The 22,783-nt window shown below is 32.7% G+C and overlaps 2 protein-coding genes across 2 annotated transcripts in view; one reads left to right on the forward strand and one right to left on the reverse strand.

The window, feature by feature from the left end:
* LOC133187544 (G-protein coupled receptor dmsr-1-like) overlaps window positions 1-6,746 on the reverse strand; it is a 49,486-nt gene extending 42,740 nt beyond the window's left edge. The window contains exon 1 of the mRNA XM_061322944.1: window positions 6,593-6,746. The gene's annotated coding sequence lies outside the window, so the exon portion shown is untranslated. The remainder of the gene's footprint in view (window positions 1-6,592) is intronic.
* The window catches only part of LOC133187543 (protein MON2 homolog), a 173,801-nt gene that overhangs the window by 90,361 nt on the left and 60,657 nt on the right, over window positions 1-22,783 (forward strand). The gene's annotated exons all lie outside the window — the stretch shown is intronic.

Consider the following 22,783-nt stretch of genomic DNA (forward strand, 5'->3'; position numbering starts at 1 on the left):
CACTGGCCTCAACAAAAAATACATAATACATATTCATCAAAAAATGTGCTCAGTTTAAGTACATTTAGTTCACAATTTCAAGAAAATTTTGCACCACCTTTGTTTTTCTTCATCATTAACCTGCACTATAATGCATGCACTTTACAGAACAAGAAAGCTATTGAGAGTTTATCTGAGCATAAGATCTGCTCAAAACTTTGTGATAAAACACAGGATATAAATTCAGGACACGCAATGGCACTTCAAGGCTGTAAAAGTTTCAAATTAATGGTGACACAAAAAAAGGTTTCCATGACTTCATGTCTCAAAAACTCCATTAAAACCAAAAATAGCACTGGCAGCTCACAGAAGCTGACAGATGTGCTTTTCCGAGTCCTAGGCTGTTGTGATGTTAAAATTGGAGGGGGGAGGGGGGATTTGTTTGTAAGGAGGGAAGGGATAAGGGGTCAATATCTGTAAATAAAGCTTTTGTTTAAAAATTTCTTCTTTGATTTATAATATGTCAAAAGTGTTTCCTTATTCAGATATCTTATAAGTTTTTTTTTGATATTTTACCAATACATAAGACTTACATCATGTATTTAAGTTCAAGTGAAACAAATTATTAAGTCATTGAAGTATATAAATCACACGATTTCATAAAAAAATAATAAGTGTGAATGAATGAGCAGCTTTCAAATGTATCATATAAATACACATTTAAGTTTACCATAAAATCTACAACATGACACGTAACATTGAGATCATCCAAGTAGTAACAATTCACCTCAATCTTTGATGTTGTAAAGACATGATGCAGTAGTAGGTTATACTGCAAAAATTGACACCATGCACGTATGATTTTCACTAATACAATTATATTTTTGAGAGGTAATAAAATATTATATGCAGAAGTGACGGAGCCATTACCTGATTAAAAGCGATCATAACATGAAATGCAATTATAATAGCTTTTAAACTTTATCATCACTAATATTTGGGGAGCTATTTAATTGATAATAAAAGGAAAGTTTCTATTGATAATTATAAAGCTAGAGTTACCTGTAGTGGTTGTTCATACTCCATAATGAAACAGCAAAAAAAAAAAAATCATGAAGTCATTAAGAAAATTGACTGCTTCCTTTCATAAATATTAATTTTCTCACTTCAGTTGGCTAGATAGTAATTTAATTACCTCCATCCCAATACTGATTTCAGAACATTGCTCTGTAACATTTTTTTCCAGAGAAAGTGACACCAAAATGCAAATGTTTTACAACCTTGACGGATATGTCACAATTGGATGAGAAGTGGTTGACAGAACTAAAATCCTTGTTTTTCTGATTGAGCATCAGAGTCTTTGAAATTCACTCTCAAGTTTTGGGGAAAACAATCGAATAGTTATTATTGCAGGTTTAAAATGACCGAAATAACCACATCATGGTCTGTGAAAAAACAAGGTGGAAACTGGCAAAGGACTTTAATGTAAAGGCCAATATTGGCAGTCCTTCACAAATTTATAGGCCACTTAATGATTTACTAATGACTTATAATAGATTGATATTGATTGGGAGAGAAATGGTGCAGACTTTCTAACTATGTCTTTCACAGAACAAGCATGATGGTGTTCTATCCAAGACCTAGACGTTTGAATGTTCAAAATCGCTCTGTCAAATGTGTCTTGACAAGATGGCCCCCAGACTCGTGGATGTCAAGCATAATACCCGTGATTGATTTCCTTTTGCTGTGGTTGTTTTTATCTTTTCAATGATTATTGATAATTTCAAGGAATTTTTTTTCCAATATCCTGTCTTTGGTTTTTACGGTCAAGTTACCAGAATCCAGACATTGTCCCACTTGTGTCATAAACTGAACTGATTTTGCAAATGCAATTAATGTCTATGTTTTTCTTGAGATTCGTGAGTAGATTAAAATTTATTTAAAAAAAAAAAAAATTACTTGCCCAGAAATCTTTGTTTACATACTGCTGCTATCCTGGGATGTGTTTTTCCCCCCAATTCTTATTTCTTGGAGGATATTTGAAAGCTAATTTCAGGCTTACAATTTCATTGAATCAATCTAGCATTCAACACTTGATGTTTGAAGTACCTTAACCTAAAGTCAGTAAACTATAAACAATTTGTTCCACAATATTGCAGCTAGAATTTACACACCATGAGTTACAGAATAAAGTCTGAAGAGAAATTCAGGAAGAGTAACCCATGAGGTGGAGCAAGTACACTATTACAAATGTTAAAAAGTTAGCAGCTGTAATATAGAATAAAAAAGAAAAAATGATTAAGAGAGAAACACTGGGATGAATCCTTGTATAATTCACATTTATACTTATATATATATATAGGGTCATCCCAGAAAAATGCAAACTTTTAAATATATCATAAACTTAACCTGGCCAATATTATTGAATTTTTGCACATTGTTGGGAAATGATATATTTGATGTTTTGATCTAAATATTATGTTATATGCAAGAGAAAACAGCATTTAATATTGTTAGCCATGATTTGTTTATTTATTTACTAAATAATACAGAAATATAATTGATAAAATTTACATGATAAAATCTCTGTGATCTGGAGTACTAATGTGTAAAAATTCAAGAATTTTACACATGTATAAATGGCAATTATATGACATATGTACAAACACTTTCTCTTAGATGTGACCAGTTGGCAGGGGATACTCACTCCTCCATGGCCCCTGATCCCACCTATGATGTTTTAAAGGTCCGTGTTTGCTCCGCTTCTGGTTTGTATTGTTTGAATGAACTTAAAATGAATGAATCTCCTATATTATAAAAATGGTGATATCAGGCAATAATACAGGACACCAAATTATCATTTAGTAATATGTTAGTGGAAAATAACTTTTGTTTATACAGAAAAAGAGATGAAAATGCCTAGTAAATGACACAACCACAGATCTCCTAAGGGTTAAGGTAGACTGGAGTCTGATGGTAGAAGTGCTAAAGGTACACCAAGAAAAATGATGACAAACTGAGAAGTCAGGAGCTGGACATCATTCTTGGAGAAATATTGAATTCTGGGACAAGCTTTGTTAGTTTCATTAACATTTGTGCTAATTTAATAAGATTAATTCTAGCATAAAGAGTATAGTAAAGTCCCTGTATACTATCAGAATAGTGACATAAGACTTTGACAGTAGCTAATCCTGAGGGATAACTGCAAGTCATCCAATATGTAAAGTTGTTTATACACACATCCTTCCAGCTTAATTAACTGATTATCTGTACATACTCATTATTGTATTATGTCTTACAGGTGGTAGACCCAGGATTAATTGGAATTTTGGAGGTGAGAAATTTTTCTGTGGGGTATGGAGTGTCCTATTTTGGACTCAGCTGTTAATACTCTGGAGAGTTTATTGGTAAAATTAGGGAAAATGGTAATGACTCAACAGACTACTGGTAATTATCCATATCACATGCCTTTGGGAGGATAGCTAAGTCAACAGGATTTTGTGAATAAAATCCAATTCATGCTTTCAATGAAAAAGACAAGTCTACAATGAAGGCTTATAACTATAGGTTATATATTAAATTTAAAAAATCAGTCAAATTCTTCAACTAATACCCTGACTATCTCATAACATTGAATATAAATCTAAATACAAGAAAAAAGACTAATATCAGTGCTGCTGTAAACTGCAGCTGAATGAGCAATTTATGCTTTGTAGTATTAGTATCAGGGTTGTTAATTTACTTTTACTATACCCTGTTGATACAGTATTTATTACAAATGAATCAATTACAAAATCTCAGGGGGGTTATTATCTAATAGTCACACAGTGGAGAGCATTTCCTTTGTCAATGGAACAGTATTTATATACAGATACTACAGTATGTTGCTCCCAGACTTGTAAGATCAGTGGTTATACATTGACAGTTCACGATTCTATACTTTCCAACATTTTTAAGTGACCCAGTGCTCAGAAAATTGGGAAAAATTGAGATACTTCTAATCTTAATTATGATTTGTTTAAAAGGTTAAAAAACTAACATTTAAACATATTAGATATACATATAAGAAGGATTTTCTCTCCTTTGTTAACACATAGATGATACTGTAAAATCATTTTTCATTGGGTCAAATTTTTCGTGGTTTGAGGAAAAATAACTGGTTCGAGGGAATTTGATTTAAAGGAGAAACACCATACTGCAATGTGCAGTTTTCATATTTTGTGGGGGATATGAATTTGTGGTTCTCTTCATACCATGAAAACAATGAAAATTAACCCCCCACCCCCACCCCCAATGAAAATAAGCCATTTCACAGTAATTTTCTTTCTTGCAAGATGATTAAGAAGGGACACTTATTCTCTTATCAGATTAATTTTAATATGGATTTTAACTTGCAGTGGCATGAGTGCTCACTAGGGCAAATATGGTAACCAGAATTGAAATCACAATATGCATATATCTTTATTTCCTTGCCTCTAAATACAATAAACTAAAAGAAATAATTTCAAACAAACTCAAGTGCTGGAAGTGCATTGCCATTTTTCAATACAGTGAATGCAGCTATTAATTTTGTAATGGATTTTTCTTGTGACTTCAAGGAATTTCTGGGGACCATTTATTTTCCATCACAATTCCCAAGAGTTTGTCTTTTAAATTACATAGTTCTACCAAATTTTTTATTGCATGGCTCTAAGATATACATAGGAGCAAAATTCAGATATCCAGGAAAATTTCTGGTTAAGACAATATAAATGAATTTCTACTTTATGAATAAGTTCAAGCAGAAAATGAATGTTTATTGGTAGGTCTCCTAAGAATTATAAATGTAAATTTGTGACATTGTATTATATTACATTCCTCATGTAGTTTGCTTATAAAGTGTGAGGAAAGCTACGGCATTCAACACACCATAACACAGACAAGGGGTCAAAAGGTTAAAGTATGCGTTTTATTGTTGAATGCCGAGGAAGTGCAAGGTCATGAGCGAAAATCAGAATTCATGCTCACATTGAACAGAAGCTGTTGCAACGGCTCTTCCATTATTTTTAATTTACCCGAAGAATAATAGAGGGGTTTTGAAATATAAATCACATTTGCAGTCAAGGCAAGGAGTTAAAAAATCTAAATATAAGCATTGAATCATTATTTTTGAAAGATATAGTCTCGTAACTGCAACGGTGTTTGCAAAAAAAAGTTTCATAACGCATTAATGCGCATTACTCAATTTGCACACACTGTTGCAGTTATGAGACTATATCTTTCCAAAAATAATGATTCAATGCTTAATTATTTATCAAAATAATAATTTATTTGTAGACAGTCTCATCTACTATATGAGGTGTAAATCAGCAATGCTCTAACACATTAATCTCTATGTGATTATTATTTAGTACATCATTTGCATCTAGGAGCACATACATTTCTATAGAACCTGACAGATTGAAGCGATATTAAATATAATATTGCACGAAGTCCTGCCATTAAGGTTTGCAGTATCTGATAGTCTGGTTAACAACCAGGTGTGATATAATAAAGTTGCCCACTATTGGAGGCATAATGATGATGGTATCTCACAATCTAATTTAATTAGCATGGCTCGTTTACTGTTTATAAAATGCTCATATTGTCATGTCTTCAACTTGGAATTGCACGATAGTAGAATTTAATGCTCCAGTATCATGCAATTTTGTCATTAACAGTTCTGTAGTAGGCCAGCTTGTATTGATGTTTGATTCATCTATAATGCAGTTTAAATTTTTTTACATGGATTGAAATAAAACAAAAACTTGGTTATCTGAAATATTGAAATAATTGCCAAATGATTTTCTATACAGCTAAAAAGATATTTGATTAAGTATAAAGCTTCATTCAGTTATCAAATGCTCTCAAGTTTAAAACTTGATTTACTCATATTCATTTCAATGTTCTGCAACATAACACAATGGTATGAAATCGGTTTCAATTTGCTGAAATACTAATCAAATTGAATATCAAATCTGTTTTGCAAGGTTTTGATGTCTACATGCAAAACTTTCAGGATTTCGAGGTGAATCAGGCCTTTTTTTTATTTTGACATTGGTATAGAATACTTCTTTCAGTTCTATAACATATTAAGTCAACTGGAGGTGCATTTTTGATAAAGATGGAAAAAAAAGTAATAGGTTACTTTTTCACTTTGGGAAACATTTGATGTCCATAGGGTATAATAAAGTACACAATATTGATATTTTTATTTACACACTTAGCAATTAATCTCATTGCATTGTTGATTTATTGGGTCAAACTAACATTTAGGAAATATGGTCTAATTCCACTCTTTACAAAAATGATAATTTGATAGTAAATAAAAATATTTGATATCAATTTTACCATGCATTAAATTAACTTTTAATACTGTTTTCATGTACAGAATATAATTTATTGCATGGCAATGATTAATCCTGCTTCAATAAACAATGAATTAAAAGGAAAAATTGAAAAGAAAGAAGACTTTTAAACTACATAGAATAAGAGATAGTTATCTATTAATTGAAAATGTTTTTCCAATAGTAGCAATTAATGAATACTTGCTAAAACAATGAAAGGAATACACTGAAGTATGATATAAACTTACCACTGTGAGATAGCTATTGGATATATCCCTGCAAAACCCCAGCGATAAACCAAGATCAATTTCTCCTATTGGAGCATGCAAAGAGACCAAATAAATACTGAATTGCAGCGGGTTTTTTGCAAAAATTTGTATACTTGTTGTTTCCCAGGTTAAAATCCTGGATACTAGAAACAACAGCCAATAGAAATGTTTGTACAAATGTTTGAACTTTATCCCATGTGACAAATGATGGTTTCTACAGCCAATCACACGGCTTGTCTGTAAGTGAGTAAATTTCACAAGTATGTAGGTATTATTTATGTAATTTGTGGCTGCTGAATAAGGCTTGCTCTCTCTGATAGCATCTGTGGTATCTGTAAACTTAACACATTTGTTAATTCCTTAGTATTTCAGAATATGTTTTAGAACACACTTTGAGGAATTACATTTATGTTGAAATATTTCTATATAAGCTACATTAATTGAATGAAGTTGTGTTTGTTTAAGAATCCAGGTTATAAACTGGATTAACTTTATTGATAGAAAACTTTCACTTAGAGTTATTTATTGTGATCTGATCTGGGATGGGAAGACTCAATTTTATCACTTGTAATTCCCATTTACTGCATTAATTTTGGCTGTATAATAAAGCTCCAAGTCCCAGGGGGTGACAAAAATTTACACAAATCAATAATGCTTATATAATCTTAATTCCCTCAGACTTATAAAATTATTGAATTATCATTTGATTAAAATCTGTTTAAGAGAGTTGAATGATGGATTGTACAACTTTATTTTTAGAAAAATGATGCAAAATTGGAACATTGAAATATTTATTTTCTTTTTATAAGCATTAAACAAAACCAGTATTTTAAAATTGAATTATGATAAAAAATATTTCAGACTTTGAAAATCTATAGAAAATGCCATTGTGAATGTTTGGTTTTTTTTTTTTCCTTTTTTCTTTTCTTTTTGTTGTTGTTGTTTTTGTTTAATTGTTGACAATGAAGTAATGTTTTTTTGAATTATATTAGATCTTTTACCCATTCCTTTACCTTAATATAGACCTTGATCCACATGCAGTCCTCAAGGGTTGTTGAGCATGCTTTGGTTGATTTTGTAGCTTGTACAATTCCACATAGAGATTCCCACTTTCATGATCTGGAAACATCTGCAGAGGTATTTAAAATCTTGACTTAAGCAATAGCATTTCTGAGAAATTTTTAATTAAAATAAAATACTCATTAAGTTTGTATGTGAGGTCAAACATTTACTTAAGACATATCTAGGCAATTTTTGCTGTTAATTGTCCTTTATTTTGTTATCAAAATGGTAAATGCAAAATAAAATTTAATTGCTATTCTTCACTTGTCAATGCTTATAAATTTGCAAAATATTATAAGGAAGAAAAAAATATTGCTAGCTAATTAAAAGAAAAATTTGGTAAATATATTTCCAAGACAGGTTTTTATGGGTTTTTTTTTTAATTTATTTATTTATTGATTGCTACCAACACTCCTCTGTCTCTTACCCCCCCCCCCCCCCCCCCCCAAACACTAGTTCCAGATTTCACAAACCTTCCTATACTCTATATTAATGTTTACTTCAGTAGTAGCCACAGTGTTTGGCAAAGGTAAGTGTTTTATATTTTAAAGCCAAATTCTTGTTGTTAAGGTTTTAAAACAAAAATGCACTACACAAGAAATTTAATAGTATAAGATTTGCTTTTTAAAAAACAAAATGGTGTTAGTTTTTGTAATTTATTGTATACAAAAATTATCATTATTCAAAAAAAAGTACATTTCAAATAACATGCTTTGCACTTGTTTCCCATTTGCTTATCTATAAATTATAAATGATGTGTCGTAATACATGTAATATGTCTGTTTTATGGGACATTGAGTGAAATGAATGGGTATCACTGAATTTCAGGCTCTTTAATTGGGGTGCATTTGACAGAGTAAGTGTCTAATGAAAGAGATAAAACATTTTTTATCTAGGCTTCAAAGAGGAGTTTTATACTGATTTATTTTAAGGAATTTGATTGGTGAATTTTATTATCTATGAGCAGATTGTGTAATTTTGTTTGAAGAGAATTACTACAATCTGCATTAAGTTAATGAGAGCTTTAATTGTTCAAATACAAGCAACTGAAAAAGTTTGTGTATTCATTAGAAGATTTGTGAAAAGAATCATGATCATGCATCCTCCCTCAAAGTATTTTTTAGGCATTTTTATGTATAGTATTTACATCAGTTTAAAAATCAAGCAGATTAGATATCGGGAAATGATTTTCAAATACTAGTAGCATACATTTTTACCGAAAAACTCTATTCCGAGTTCTTGTACATATAACAAGAAAAATCAAATTGGTACATAAGTCTAAGCTCTGCATAGACCAGATTGATTAATTAACAAACAACTAACAGATATTATAAAAAAAATTATTGGCACTTATTTTGGCATACTGGGGTCATTAGTGAGGGATGAAGGCCAGAGTACTTGTAGATTTTTATTTGTTTTGACTACCATTGATGCTATTATGTATTATCCTTCTTAATCTTTAGGTTAAACCAAGTATTATAGTCACAATGCGGTAAAGAGCCTGTGTGCTAGTACAAAACTGATGTGCTTTCAAAAAAGGTATGACCTGATATGTGAAAGGTGGGTAACAGATTCTACCTTTTTAGATCACCTTGAGATGAGCTTATAACCCACAATGTTGGCATCAGCATTGTGTCTGACCCAGACTTTTTTAACCTTGTATGGTTGATGCACACTAACTTGGACTTGTTCAGATGCTTGATCTGACTTACATTTCCTGGATAAGAGACTTAAAGTTACAGTTTTTTGAGTAGGTCCATTTCAATGAAACTGTAAGTCCTATCGAGACCAAACTAAATAATCAAATTGATGAATTTTTTCTTGATTTAGCTGGCAGAGGTAGGGTTCTGGCCCCCAGGGAAGGGCTGAAATGCCAAAAAAAAAAACACCTCTCAATAAAAATCAGAATGTTTAAGTAATATGACACACTTTTTTTAAATAAGATCCTTAAACAGGGAATATCCTCTTGGATCTGAATTACATGGAAATTTATAAAATATCCTTGTAAATCCTCTAAAATTCTGGACACCCAGCAGCAGCATGGTTTCATGATAATAATGAGCAAAAAGCTTTTAACCAAATTGTGAAATTCTTGACCCCTGGGGGACGGTGATCTTATATTGGAAATGCATTAGATCTTCTTTGGACATGACACAGATATGTACAACATAAGCAATATAGGCTATCCATAAAATTAAATTGTGTAATTCAGATCCCACAGTGTTTTGATGTCTATATATGCACATGTTCTGACCAATATGACTTCTCTACATAATTTTTGAAAATTGTCTCCTTAATGGGATTGGAATTCAGGGGCTTATTTTCAACTTGTGACTTTGTAAAGACCAAAAACTTTACCTCGTTGAAAATCTTGCACAATTTTAATTACTCTGTTTAAAGATTGCTGCGGTACTGTAGATCACCAATTTTTGGCAACACCTTATTTTTGTTAGAAATTTATTTGGTATTTATTATCAAGACATAATTTCACGAATCTTGGTTATTGTTATATATATATATAATCTTTGATAATACAAATAAACCCAAGAATAAAAATTTCAAGAGCAGAGGGTTTTGCTTAATTATGCAAAAGTAAAAAACGTTCTCATGAATAAAATGTGAATTTCATAAAATTAATACAGTATAGAAATCAGCTACCTTAAGGTTGCTTAAAATATCTTTTAAAATACAGTTGAACTTCGGTATCTCGAACAGTGATATCTCATATACCATGGATATGTCGAAGTGATTTGAAAGTTCCAACCCCTTATTATGTTCCCCAAACGAAGTTTGGGAACATATTGTTTTTACTCTGTTTCTTATTATTATTATTATTATTATTATTATTATTCTTTTTTTCTACTTTCTTCTCCGGTACTTTTTTGTCCGGGAGTGTTCTCATAGAACCTCTCATCCGATTGACATGAAACCTTTTTAGGGTTAATAGGCATGTTGTGTAGGTGTGCGGAATGAAGGTCATTTTGCGCGCACATGCATGCACGTGCGCGCGCGTGCATTGAGTGAAATGACTGATATACTTGATAAAGCCGTAACTTTTATATTTCTTGATGAATTGCTTTGAAACTCAAAATATAAAGATATATTAGTAGTCTAGACAAGTTGATATGGTCAAATTAGCATGAACTCACGCGCATGCACGTGCGCTCTCCTCTGATTGACTGATACAAAAATCTCAATAATTTCCTTGTTTTTTGACGAAATACTTTGAAATTTAAAATATAAGTATATATTATAAGGTGCTACAACATGTTACATAGGAAATCTCTTGAAACCACGCGCAGGCAGGTGTGCTGCAATCTGATTGGCTGAGACTTTAAATGTCTATAACTCATTTGGTTTTCAACAAAACATGATGGAATTTACGACATGGATATGCTCATAGGGCTCCTACATTATGATACTATCAAAATTGAATGCAAGGCCATGCATGCGCGTATGCTGAATTCTGATTGGCTAATACTTAAAGGGTTACATCTCCCTTGTTTTTCAATGAAATTCTTTAATATTTTACACAAATGTATGTATTGTGAGACACTATAAGAAAATTAATGTGAAAAATGTAGAATCAAGCACATGCGCTGAAATTTGATTGGCTAATACCTATATGGCTATATCGGAGTAGTTTTCCAATGAAATACCCTTATAAATAAAGTGTCCATCTATACTACAAAAGTATTGTCTAATTTATTGAAGCTTGTAGGGAATGGGGCATCATAAGGAATTGGGGAGCCGTTTGGGGAACATCTGTAACGGTTCCCGTTACAATTAGCACTAGTTCTTTTAGCATTTTACCCTGGATATCTCGAACCCTCAGATATTTCGAAGTATTTTTTCAGTCCCATTGAGTTCGAGATAACCAGGTTTGACTATTCTTCATTTTCAAATAAGTTAATCAGATATGAAATATGTATATCTTAACAGCTAGACACATGCATTTAAGGAGAGATAACCGGTCCTCTGCTAAAGAGAAATGCAGAAAACTCAGTTATAGCGAAGTTCTGGGGACCTGTGAATTTACTTAACTACAGGTAACTCTTGATGGCTCGAACTTCGATCTCTCGAAGTTCTTGATCGCTCGAAGTGAGTCTCCGGTCCCGAATTTTTTCCCTATATAACTAAGCAAATTTACTCTTGATTTCTCGAACTCTTGATCTCTCGAAACCCTTGATCCCTCGAAGTCAAAATGCAGTCCCGCTATGCATATTCTATTAGAATTTACCCTCGATACCTCGAAGTGGCAATGTGTATACAAGGTTATATAATTAACACCTTTACCTGGACATTTAAATCGCCCCAGGCAGAAGACGCGGGTCTTGAGGTACGGGATGTTTATTCAGGTGCCACTTATGCTGCAAGGTGATAATTGATTTATAATTAATCATATTTTGCCTATATGCTATTAAAATAATTATCATCGACTGTCTTACGGTAATTCAGAGACGCAGTGTCAGTGAAAAGTAGTAGATGATTAAAAGACGAAACACTAATTTAATTTTTATTTCGAGTCTGTCTCAAAGTTAAACGAAATATGAAAAAGCAGAAACATGCAGCCTCAATGTCAATATGACGACTATCATTGGACAAATACTTACAGAACCGCGTTCAATGATCATGCTTGGAATAGTCAATGCAATGTACGATGCTGTAAAACGTTATTTTCATGTAACGAATGCGTAGTATGATGTCCGTATTACAAAGAATAAATAAATATACATGAAATGACGATACACATTTTTTGCTTTACTCAGTTTAATGAAATATTCATCTAAGTTACGAAAAAATATCGTTGTTTTCTAAAAACCACGCGTAAAAAGGTTAGCACTGCATGAAAATCATTACACCCGGTAAGACTAATTTTAAAACCTGTCAACAAACCCGGAAAATTCCGGACTCTTGAAAACTCGAACTCTTGATCTCTCGAAATTTTTCCTCGGTCCCGCGGACTTCGAGGTATCGAGAGTTACCTGTATATCTGTAATTCATATATTCGTATAATAAATTCCTTAAAGATTACATAATGATTTCACAACATAGATTTTTTTCATTAAAGTTTAACTATTTAATGTATTTAGGGATGTATATACAAAATTTAACTTGGAGTTCAAAAGTTTTCAGATGAATTGAGTTTCAAATACTTAAAAAAAAAATTAATGTTAGTTAAATATTTAAGAAATTTAGATATTTGAAAATTATCTGTATCATTTGCCATATCTATGTTTGCATGTACTAAACAAGTTTTACTGTACATATAACTCTAAAATTGATTGTTTGGAATATGATTCCTTTATGTTGGCTTGAATTTCATTTGTATCTTTATTATATCTGTAAGAAAATTGTCATAATTACAGAAAGATTCCATTTGAAGATGAAAGGGGGGGGGGTTGCTTCATCCTTAAAAAAAAAAAGGTCGAGTCACAATAGTGAGTCAAGGGCATCTGGAGCAAAAAATATGATGAAATTCTTCTTGGGTTATAGATAAGTAACAGCTAGAGAAGCATTTACAGTGGGCAAGCTAAATTAAAGTTTCGCATAGGGATTTGAAGAACTTGTATACTGGTAATTGCGTCTTGGAAAGTGTAAGTAAATAATTTTGATAATTAGGTGACAAAGCCTATTGGTCTCTTATATTTTAATTTATGATGTGAAATTTTAATTTTGTATATACAAAAAAAAAAAAGCAAATAAGAATAATGGTTTTGGGTAAACAATAAACATGGAATTTTATGTATGATGCCTAATTGTTTGCTTGATCTTGATGGGTCCCATAAGGCTAAAGGAAATGAAAGTCAGTGAATTTTGCAGCAAAAGGTTGACAGGTCTATAAATTGTAAGTCTGTACAGTTAAATGCTGAAATCTGATTAAATGTGAAGGAGCCATCTCCCTGTGGTCCAGTAATCAGCTTATAATCAGAAGCAGAAACGGTCCAAGAGAGAGAGGGAGAGATCGGAGGTCTTAAATCCGTAGTAAAAAGGTTGAGAACCTTTCACATTTAAGACATGACTAGGAGGGATTTAGAAAAAGAGGGATGTAGGGCACAATTTGATGATTTTTTTTATCAAAAGAATAATTAAAATGTTTAGTTTAACTTGGGAATCAATAAATTGGATTTCTCTATGTTGAAAAGACAAGAGGTACATAGTTATAGCCCAATCTTTGAAAGTAAGAAAAACACACTTCTGCCCTTGGTGTGACCTTTTGGCCAGAAGGAGCCATCTTTTAGTAACCCACACCAGTGTCCTGTAATCTTCAGCAATCTTTCATCTACAGTTACTAAAGGAAGACATTGAAAAATAGCTAATACTTCATGCAATCATCCTAACTTAATTAACTTCTTGATTTATGATAGGTAATTGGAAGTTTTTACTGTTTTAGCTTTCACACATTTGTAAGATATAGCTAAAGCAAAAAAATATCAATCTTGGATCATTAATTGGTAGTTTGTTTTATGAGTATATTGAAGTATAATGCAGTTAATGAATATGTACGATTAAGTATTTTCTTCAATAATGATAATATCATTTTTAGCTCACCTCAAGGAAGACTAAACAAGCTCTTAATTACCACATTTCAATTTGATATTTATCAGGTCAGAGAGAATCAGATATTATCATGATTATACTTCTGAGACTATAAGCTTCGTGGGTTCAGTGATATCTGATATCGCTTACTTTAAACAATTTCAAGGATAATAAATACCAATTTCCAGTATTCTCCAATCTGTTTAAGTGACAGTTACCATATTTCAAGATGCTATGTTCTAATTTGACTTGGCAAGCAATAATATATAGTTTCAATCAATTTCAATTTCAGTCAGTTATGTAATTCTTCTTTTCTTATTTTAGTGATGTATAGTTCAAACCAGTACTTGTAGATGATGGTTCAAATCCTGGTATTAACACTTCATGTCACTTGGTTACCAGGCTTATAGGTAGGACCAGAAAAGCTTTCTCTTGTCTTTCTCTTTGACACATATCAAAAACATTCAAATCTTGTACTTTGCAAACTATATCCATTAGCAGATACGTCTCTGTGACTTGTGTTGTCACAAGTAAGGCCATTTTAAGTTTTTCATTGTTTATAAACGTTCACGTGCACCTTGATTTTTGACCCAAAGATTGAAAAAAAAACCACAAAATCAATAGACCAGAAACTGATCACTGTGGTGAAAACCTTTTAAATTCTGTCAATTTCTATGTTTATCCTTAATCTGTCAAATTAGGTCCTTAATATATACTTAGCATTTAATACCTTGGTTTTGACAAGACTTGTTACGGAATTTGAATTTCATTTTTTACTTAATTGTAACATTCATGTACATGACCTTGTACTGTGAGACAAGGTCAACTACTATCCATTCATTTCAATCAAGGGCTTCAAAGTTATACTTCAGACAATATTTAAATGTCTAAGGCCAGGTTTCTTAATAGTGGTCAAGCAGACTATATTGTTTTGTTTAGTCAGAATGGTGATAGTGACAAATGGGGGCAAGTACAGGCAAGTAAATAGATCTACTGTAAGATTTGTTTCTGAGTACTAAACTAATTATTCCGTTGATCCATGGTCATCCTATTTCTCTTGCTTTTGGGCAGTATACATGTAGCTTTATCTATCACTTTATTTTGTTTTATTTTATACTCCTGTGGATCCTTTACAATGTTGTTTTAACTAGGTGACTGTTAAGGCCCTTGTGCCTCTTGTTTGTGAAAAGGTAGGCAGGTTTTTGATTGAAAGGTGGAGGCTCAACAGGGAAAAAAAACTTGGAATAACCTAAACTGGTAGTGTTCAGAAATAAAACTAATTCATTTTCATGTACAACTTTCCTCTCCCAGTTTTATTGAATGGACAAAAGTTTTGACCATGAACAAATATAGAATGTATAACATGAAGTACACAGGTCCCTTTGGTTTGATTACAGTTTATATTTTGCATCATTGATTGCTGGGTTTGTTGTATTTCTGTTCCTGACAAGGGATTAGAAGCCTATCTAACACCTCTCTCCAACAACAAACCTGTTTTGTCCGACACGGGAAATTGAATATCCTCCCATGTTGTTGATGTGAATCAGTATATAATGAATGATTGCTGCCTGTACAATATGCTTTGGTGACGGTGATGAGAGTCTATTGAATTGTTCCGTTTTGCTATAGAGGATAGTGATGCTTGGTTAATTTAGATCAACAATGGGTGCAGATGCCATAGTCAATATAATCGCATGTAAGCAAATGTCTTCTGTCAAAATATCTAGTTGTTTTTTTTTTTCACTTTTCTACAGGGTGAAAGAGTGGGAGGCTTTTTGTTTTGACTGTTCTTTAGTCCACAGTTTCAACCTTGTCCATAACCTTATTTCAAATGTTTGTATTTTGTGATGGTCAAGGTCATGTGGTGTCAAAAGTCAAGTATTTGCATCTTCTGTGAGAGAGAACATAGAGGTGGATCCAGGATTTGAAGTTGGGGGGGGGGGGGCTAATTAGGCAGGGGGTCTGGGGAGACCCCCATTTGGTCTCTACAGATGTATGTTGCTAACTAAAGCTGAAAGGTTAATTTTGGTGGATCAACTGAAAGAAATTAAAGATTTTATGAAGAGCTGTATCATTTATCATGATACATGTATCTCCTCATCTGTGTAATTTCATATGCACATTTTAAATTTGACATGATGTTACCACAAGTACATTACAAGGAATATTTAGTGGCTGCATGTAAAAAAAAAAAAATTCCGGAAGCTTTTTCTTTTTTCCAGAAACTCAGAAATTACCACTATACTTTTGATTTTAAAATATCTTTAATCAGAATGAGTTCCAGAATAAATGGCTTTTCTGTTTACCTCAAGAAAGTTTCCACATTTATGAGTTTCATTTATTAGCATCTGTGCTGTGTACATTTTAAATTTTCTGACATTTAGTGACGCAAATGAGACAGATGGCATAGAATAGCTGTCTTATAGTGTATAATTATTGCATGTTCTCAGTAGAGAGGAAATCAATTTATAGAAGATGGGTAGAAGAATAATGACTAAGTGTTAAATGTCTTTGAGTCTCGTACATAAAGAATATAATAGTACCCAGTTTGCTTCGCTTCAATTTATTTATTTTCCAATTCAGTGTTAATTATGAGGTCATGTTTGCCAGAAAAAATATAAAGAGGTGTGTCTCTTTTCAGGCTCTGTAAGTGAGAGCATTAAAATAATGGTTTTCTGAGTTAATTAAATTTGGTTCACATCAGTTTTCCAAGTTTCAGTGTGGAATTAAAACGAGATAATGTTGAAGTAAAATCTCAGAAATGGACTGGCAACACTTCCCGATATTGATATTATGCAAAATGAACAACAGAGCATGACTTCAAGATTACTGAGTTGCTGTTGTCAATTCATAGCGATTCAGGAAATCTGTGTAATAATGCAAATACTTCACAGGAATTTATATTTTCATTTCTCTAATGTGCTTATTTTTTATTTGTTTCCCCATTGAGATAATTTAAAGGAAAAAAAATCTCTCACATTATTCTGATCATTGTATTGATACCTGGTAATGGACTTCACTTTCAGTCTAATTTTTTTATCTCTGTAAAGTTTTATCTCTACTGTCTAGTCATAGACCAGAGGAGTTAACAATATGCCTCGGTATTGAAATTGTCTGTCTGTCTGTCTGTCTGTCTGTCTGTTTATGATTCTTCTTGCGAATTCACAGTAATACTTCTTTTTTTCATTTTTTGAGATCAATCACCGTTAGTAATCTTCACATTTTTAGCTCACCTGAGCTGAAAGCTCAAGTGAGCTTTTCTGATCACCCGTTGTCCGTCGTCTGTCCGTCTGTCCGTCCGTCTGTAAACTTTTCACATTTTCGACTTCTTCTCAAGAACCACTGGGCCAATTTTAACCAAACTTGGTACAAAGCAACCTTGGGTAAAGGGAAGTTTGAGTTGTTAAAATGAAGGGCCAACTCCCCTTCAAAGGGGAGATAATCAAGAAAATACAAAAATTGGGTGGGGTCATTAAAAAATCTTCTTCTCAAGAACCACTGGGCCAGAAAAGCTGAAACTTATCTGGAGGCATTCTAAGGTAATGTAGATTCTAAATTGTTCAAATCATGACCCCTTGGGGTAGGGCAGGGCCACAATAGGGAATCCAAGTTTTACATTGAAATATGTAGTAAAAATCTTTTAAAATCTTCTTCTCAAGAACCACTGGGCCAGAAAAGCTGAAACTTACGTGGAAGCATGCTGGGGAAGTGTAGATTCTAAATTGTTCAAATCATGACCCCCAGGGGTAGGGCAGGGCCATAATAGGGAATCCAAGTTTTACATTGAAATATATAGGAAAAATCTTTAAAAATCTTCTTCTCAAGAACCACTGGGCCAGAAAAGCTGAAACTTATGTGGAAGCATGCTGGGGTAGTGTAGATTCTAAATTGTTCAAATCAGGACCCCCGGGGGTAGGGCGGGCCACAATAGGGAATCCAAGTTTTACATTGAAATATGTAGTAAAAATCTTTAAAAATCTTCTTCTCAAGAACCACTGGGCCAGAAAAGCTGAAACTTACGTGGAAGCATGCTGGGGAAGTGTAGATTCTAAATTGTTCAAATCATGACCCCCAGGGGTAGGGCGGGGCCATAATAGGGAATCCAAGTTTTACATTGAAATATATAGGAAAAATCTTTAAAAATCTTCTTCTCAAGAACCACTGGGCCAGAAAAGCTGAAACTTACTTGGAAGCATGCTGGGGTAGTGTAGATTCCAATTGTTCAAATTATGACCTCTGGGGATAGGGCGAGGCCACAATAAGTACTACGGGGGGGGGGGGGGGGGGGGGGGGAGAAATCAGGTGAAAAACAGCAAGGCAAAAGTTACTCTGGTGAGCGCTGTGGCCCATGGGCCTCTTGTTCATTCTGCTACAGTGTTTGGCTGCTGTGCTTTCAGTAAAGCTTGCCTATGGATTTGTTAAATGGTCAGTGTTGCAATGCATGGATACTAAAAAATAGAGTAGTGTATGAAAATCTTTAACATGCTGTCCTTTTAAATTTTTAAAACCAATATATAGATATTTGATTCAACTTAAAGGATTCCAATGAATGATGTTGCCATTGTCTGTAGAAATGGATGAAATAGAATAATCAGCTCAATTAATCCAAAAATGTTAATTATTTCTTCAGCTTTTTTATCATTTAACTGTTATTTTAAAGTACAACTACAGTAAAAACTGTATAGTTCTTCACCTGTGCAATCTATTTCACTGTTAACTCGTATAATCCCGGCTTTACTATATGTCCCGTGTTCTTCAGTATGACACACAGTGTCTATTGTGACACAAAAATAGTGTGCCATTGCATGTCTGATTAGACAGGTTTCACTGTACTACCAATGGTATGCTGTTTTTCAAATTTTGAAAACATTAAGTTCTAAATTTTGCTTATATGTAAAACTCAAAAAGAAAAGGTATGTGTTGAAATGCATCTTAATTATGAATTCAAAGTAGATTTCTGGTTTTCCTGTGACAGTCTTAAATTAACTCCAGAGACCAGGACTTGGTCAATATGGCTAAAGGAAATCCAATTCAATTCAGTTTATTCACTCAAAAACCATGTAAATGGTTACATGAGGTACATAAACATATAAAACATATATACATATATTATACAGTGGGTCGGTCTGAGCAAAAGGTGAGATTAATTAAGCTAGCTAGGGAGAACAGACCATACTATTAATCTTAGTAGTAAATGTACATAATTTTTTCAAAGAATCAACATCATGTTGGCACATAACTTCACAAAACTTCATGATAGTGTTTGGCTTAGAACAAAATTTTGGGTTCAAAAAAATATTCCTCACTTGGTTTAAAGCACTACATTCTAAAATATAATGATATTCACCTCCTATCTGATTACTATCACATAAGCTACAGAATCTTTCACTTCTTTGAGTCCAACACCTAGGACTTTAACTAGTCTCCAATTAACAGTAAATAGTACGTGGTCTTGTTTATTACATGACTGGATGTCTGGAAGATTTCACACATTTAAGTCATATCTACATAATTATGCTCATGCATGTCTGGAAAAAAAAATGCCCATCATGCAATCAGAATTAAAAATATCTTTTCGTATTAGAGAGAGAGAGAAGTTTTGGGAAAAAATTTACTTGTTATTGAATACTTAAAGTCTTGTTAGTTTTTGGGAGGTAAATAGAATGGGAAAATGTTCATATACCGGGGTAATTTTGCCTTGAAACTACTTGTCTCAGATTGGAATCGAATGATTTTTTTTTAATTTAGTAGCAAGGCATCATTTAGTTTCAGAGTGAGGAATGCAAACACATAATCAAAATATTTTATTAACTATTTAAACATTTGATTTATTACCAATCATCTCTTGAAAATACCCATTCATACAACACCAATGCATTTGTACCGATACCCAACTAACCGTTAACAACAAGATTAGGCTAAATAGGTGTCTGTCATCTAAATCAGGAATTGGTTTCCATGTTCTAAACCATCAAAAGCCAAACAGGTAAACATAATTATGTTACTGCAATCAACACAGGAAACGAGGGTATTGTCAAAGAATTGTCCAAAAATGCAGGCCATTTCTTGTGTAATCTGGCATAAAAAATGTCCTTAGGAACTTCCTAAAGAAAACCCAATGTTAATTGGGTAAATTGTGGTTTAAGCCTTATCCTTCACAGTTACAGACAAATGTTATATTACGTTATAGTTCATTCAGACTTATCATGCAAAGAAGTCAATATTAATAATGACCTTGTTATATGTTTTAGAATTTGAGTGCTCTATTGAGACTCTACATATTGTATGTCAGAGTTGTTGAAGAATGAACGAGGTTTTGTTGCATGGTTCCCATAATATTAAATCTATTATTTTTCCCTAAAATATAGAAAATTTAATTTTATAAAATTGCAGACTATAGTAACCCTTAATTGGGTCTCCATGAGGGCACTTATATACATGTATATAATTAATGGCTCATACTAGCCATGATTTTATTTTAGTTGCATGATACCAGAGATTTAAAATTGTAATAATAATGTTTTTGTGCTAGTTGTCTTAATGAAAATTAATTTGAATGAACATAAAAGAGTGATTTACATGGTACTAACCATATGGTGGAATTTCAAGATACCCAAAAATTAAGTTTGTGTTCAAGATGATCAGTTTCAAGGGTAAGATGTTCAGTTGCTCACTCAGGAATTTCTTTCAATTGAGCATAATGATGGGAATTAAATTCATTTGTTCTAGCTCTCTTAATGAAAAAAAAGAAGTCGAATTCTAGTTATTCTTTCCTTTGATTGTTAATTGTCTGTACCAAAGCTTTTTGGCTGATCTAGATCTAATTAGCACTGATACTTTTTATACAAGTTAAACATCACTTTGTCTAAGATACATTGTCAGCTGCAGCTAAGTTTTTTTCAACTTGATCCAAGGATATGTGAAAGAATTCATTAGAGTTCTTTCAAGTTTCACCCTTTTCTATAGAGAGAGAGTCTAAGTTAGGGAAAGGTAGTCCCTATCAAAAGTATCCTAAATGAATTCCTCTTTTCCGAAAGCCATTACGGCATATCTCTATTTGCCATTATAAAATTTCTAGAGCTTTTGCATAGTTTTTAAGTGGTTGGTCTTCTAGAAAGAAGTTAATAGATTCATATACCATTATTTTGCAATATATTCCCTTGAGTTTATTTAGCGTTGAACTTCGTTTACAAAATGTTTATTTACATGCATATCCTAAAGTGAACAAATCCAAGATAAATATGTTTATTAAGAAATATGAACAGGCTTATTCATCAAAGTCATCACTGAAGAAGTTTGAACATGGGATCTACATACAGAAAATGGAGATATTTTGTCATCATGGGACTGTAACATGGTGGTGTGTATTTGATGGATTGATGAGAAGATTTGTCCTGAATTGGCCCTTCTTGTTTGTCTAGGGTTAGATTTATTCTGTCTTCAGCCCTTGTCAGTCCTCCAGTTGTTTACTTTTGCTGCCGTGCAAGAAATCAGGAACCTCATTTTCGAACAGGAAAGATTTACCATACTCTGGGTCAGGGGTATGTTTGACTGACAAGCGATAGCAATGTGTTACGAGAAAATAATGCAGTTGGCTAGGGAAAGGGAATTTTTTTTTGTGATAGGGATGACATCAGTTGTAATAAATGAATGCTTCACTGTCATATTGCTTTGAGTCTAATTTCAGATGAGGAATTGACCACTTGAACATGCAGTGTAAATGATCGATTGTTGTAAGAAATTGGAAGGGAAAATGAACAACCAGTAGTAATATTTGCAATCAAGATATTCCTGAATATCTTGCTGTTTCCAAGCAGGCATACTTGACAGCAAACACAAGCATATTTCAAAAATATTTGTTCATATCATTACATGTAGATAAACATCGTCAGATACCCATGGGTGATCTCGAGACGAGATCACTTATGGGTATCTGAGGATGGCAGATAAATGATATTTGTTAACATATAGAACAGCTTGTAATATGTCATAATGTCACAGGATGCTCATATAAAAATTCTGCACTTTGTTCCTGTTTATGTTGAAATTCTGCCTAAAATTCCAATGATTGAAAGTCATGTTGTCAACATTTTTACTCCTGACTGTAACTCTGGTGAACAAACTTTGAAGTGAGTTCAAGATATCTATAATTTTAATTTGTTCAAATGCATCAAAATATATTTGGAATTTAAAAAAAATCAAATAAAAAAAGTCTTGGAAAATAAGTACATAATAATTATACACACAATTTGTTGTCTTTGGTATGTTAATAATTGAGCTATCTGTACCAATATGGTGATTATTTGAGGTAGTCATGTACAACATTGTTTTTCTTAATAAAGATACCATTTTGATGATGTCATAAAAAATATATACCACCAATACCTGGCAGATGCCCAAGAAACACATGCATGTATTTTATATAACTGTCAGTCACAACAGAATTGACTAAATTTGTCTCTTCAAATCTTTCAAGAATTCACATAGACTGCTCCTAATGAAACTGGCTGTATAAAGTCATAGAGCTTCAGTCCCTATGAGGTTTCAGTAGTAATTGTGGAATACCTC

Source organism: Saccostrea echinata, unplaced genomic scaffold (assembly GCF_033153115.1).
Source record: "Saccostrea echinata isolate AGI-Se365-2 ecotype Australia unplaced genomic scaffold, CSIRO_AGI_Sech_v1 ptg000015l, whole genome shotgun sequence".
NCBI lineage: Eukaryota > Metazoa > Mollusca > Bivalvia > Ostreida > Ostreidae > Saccostrea > Saccostrea echinata.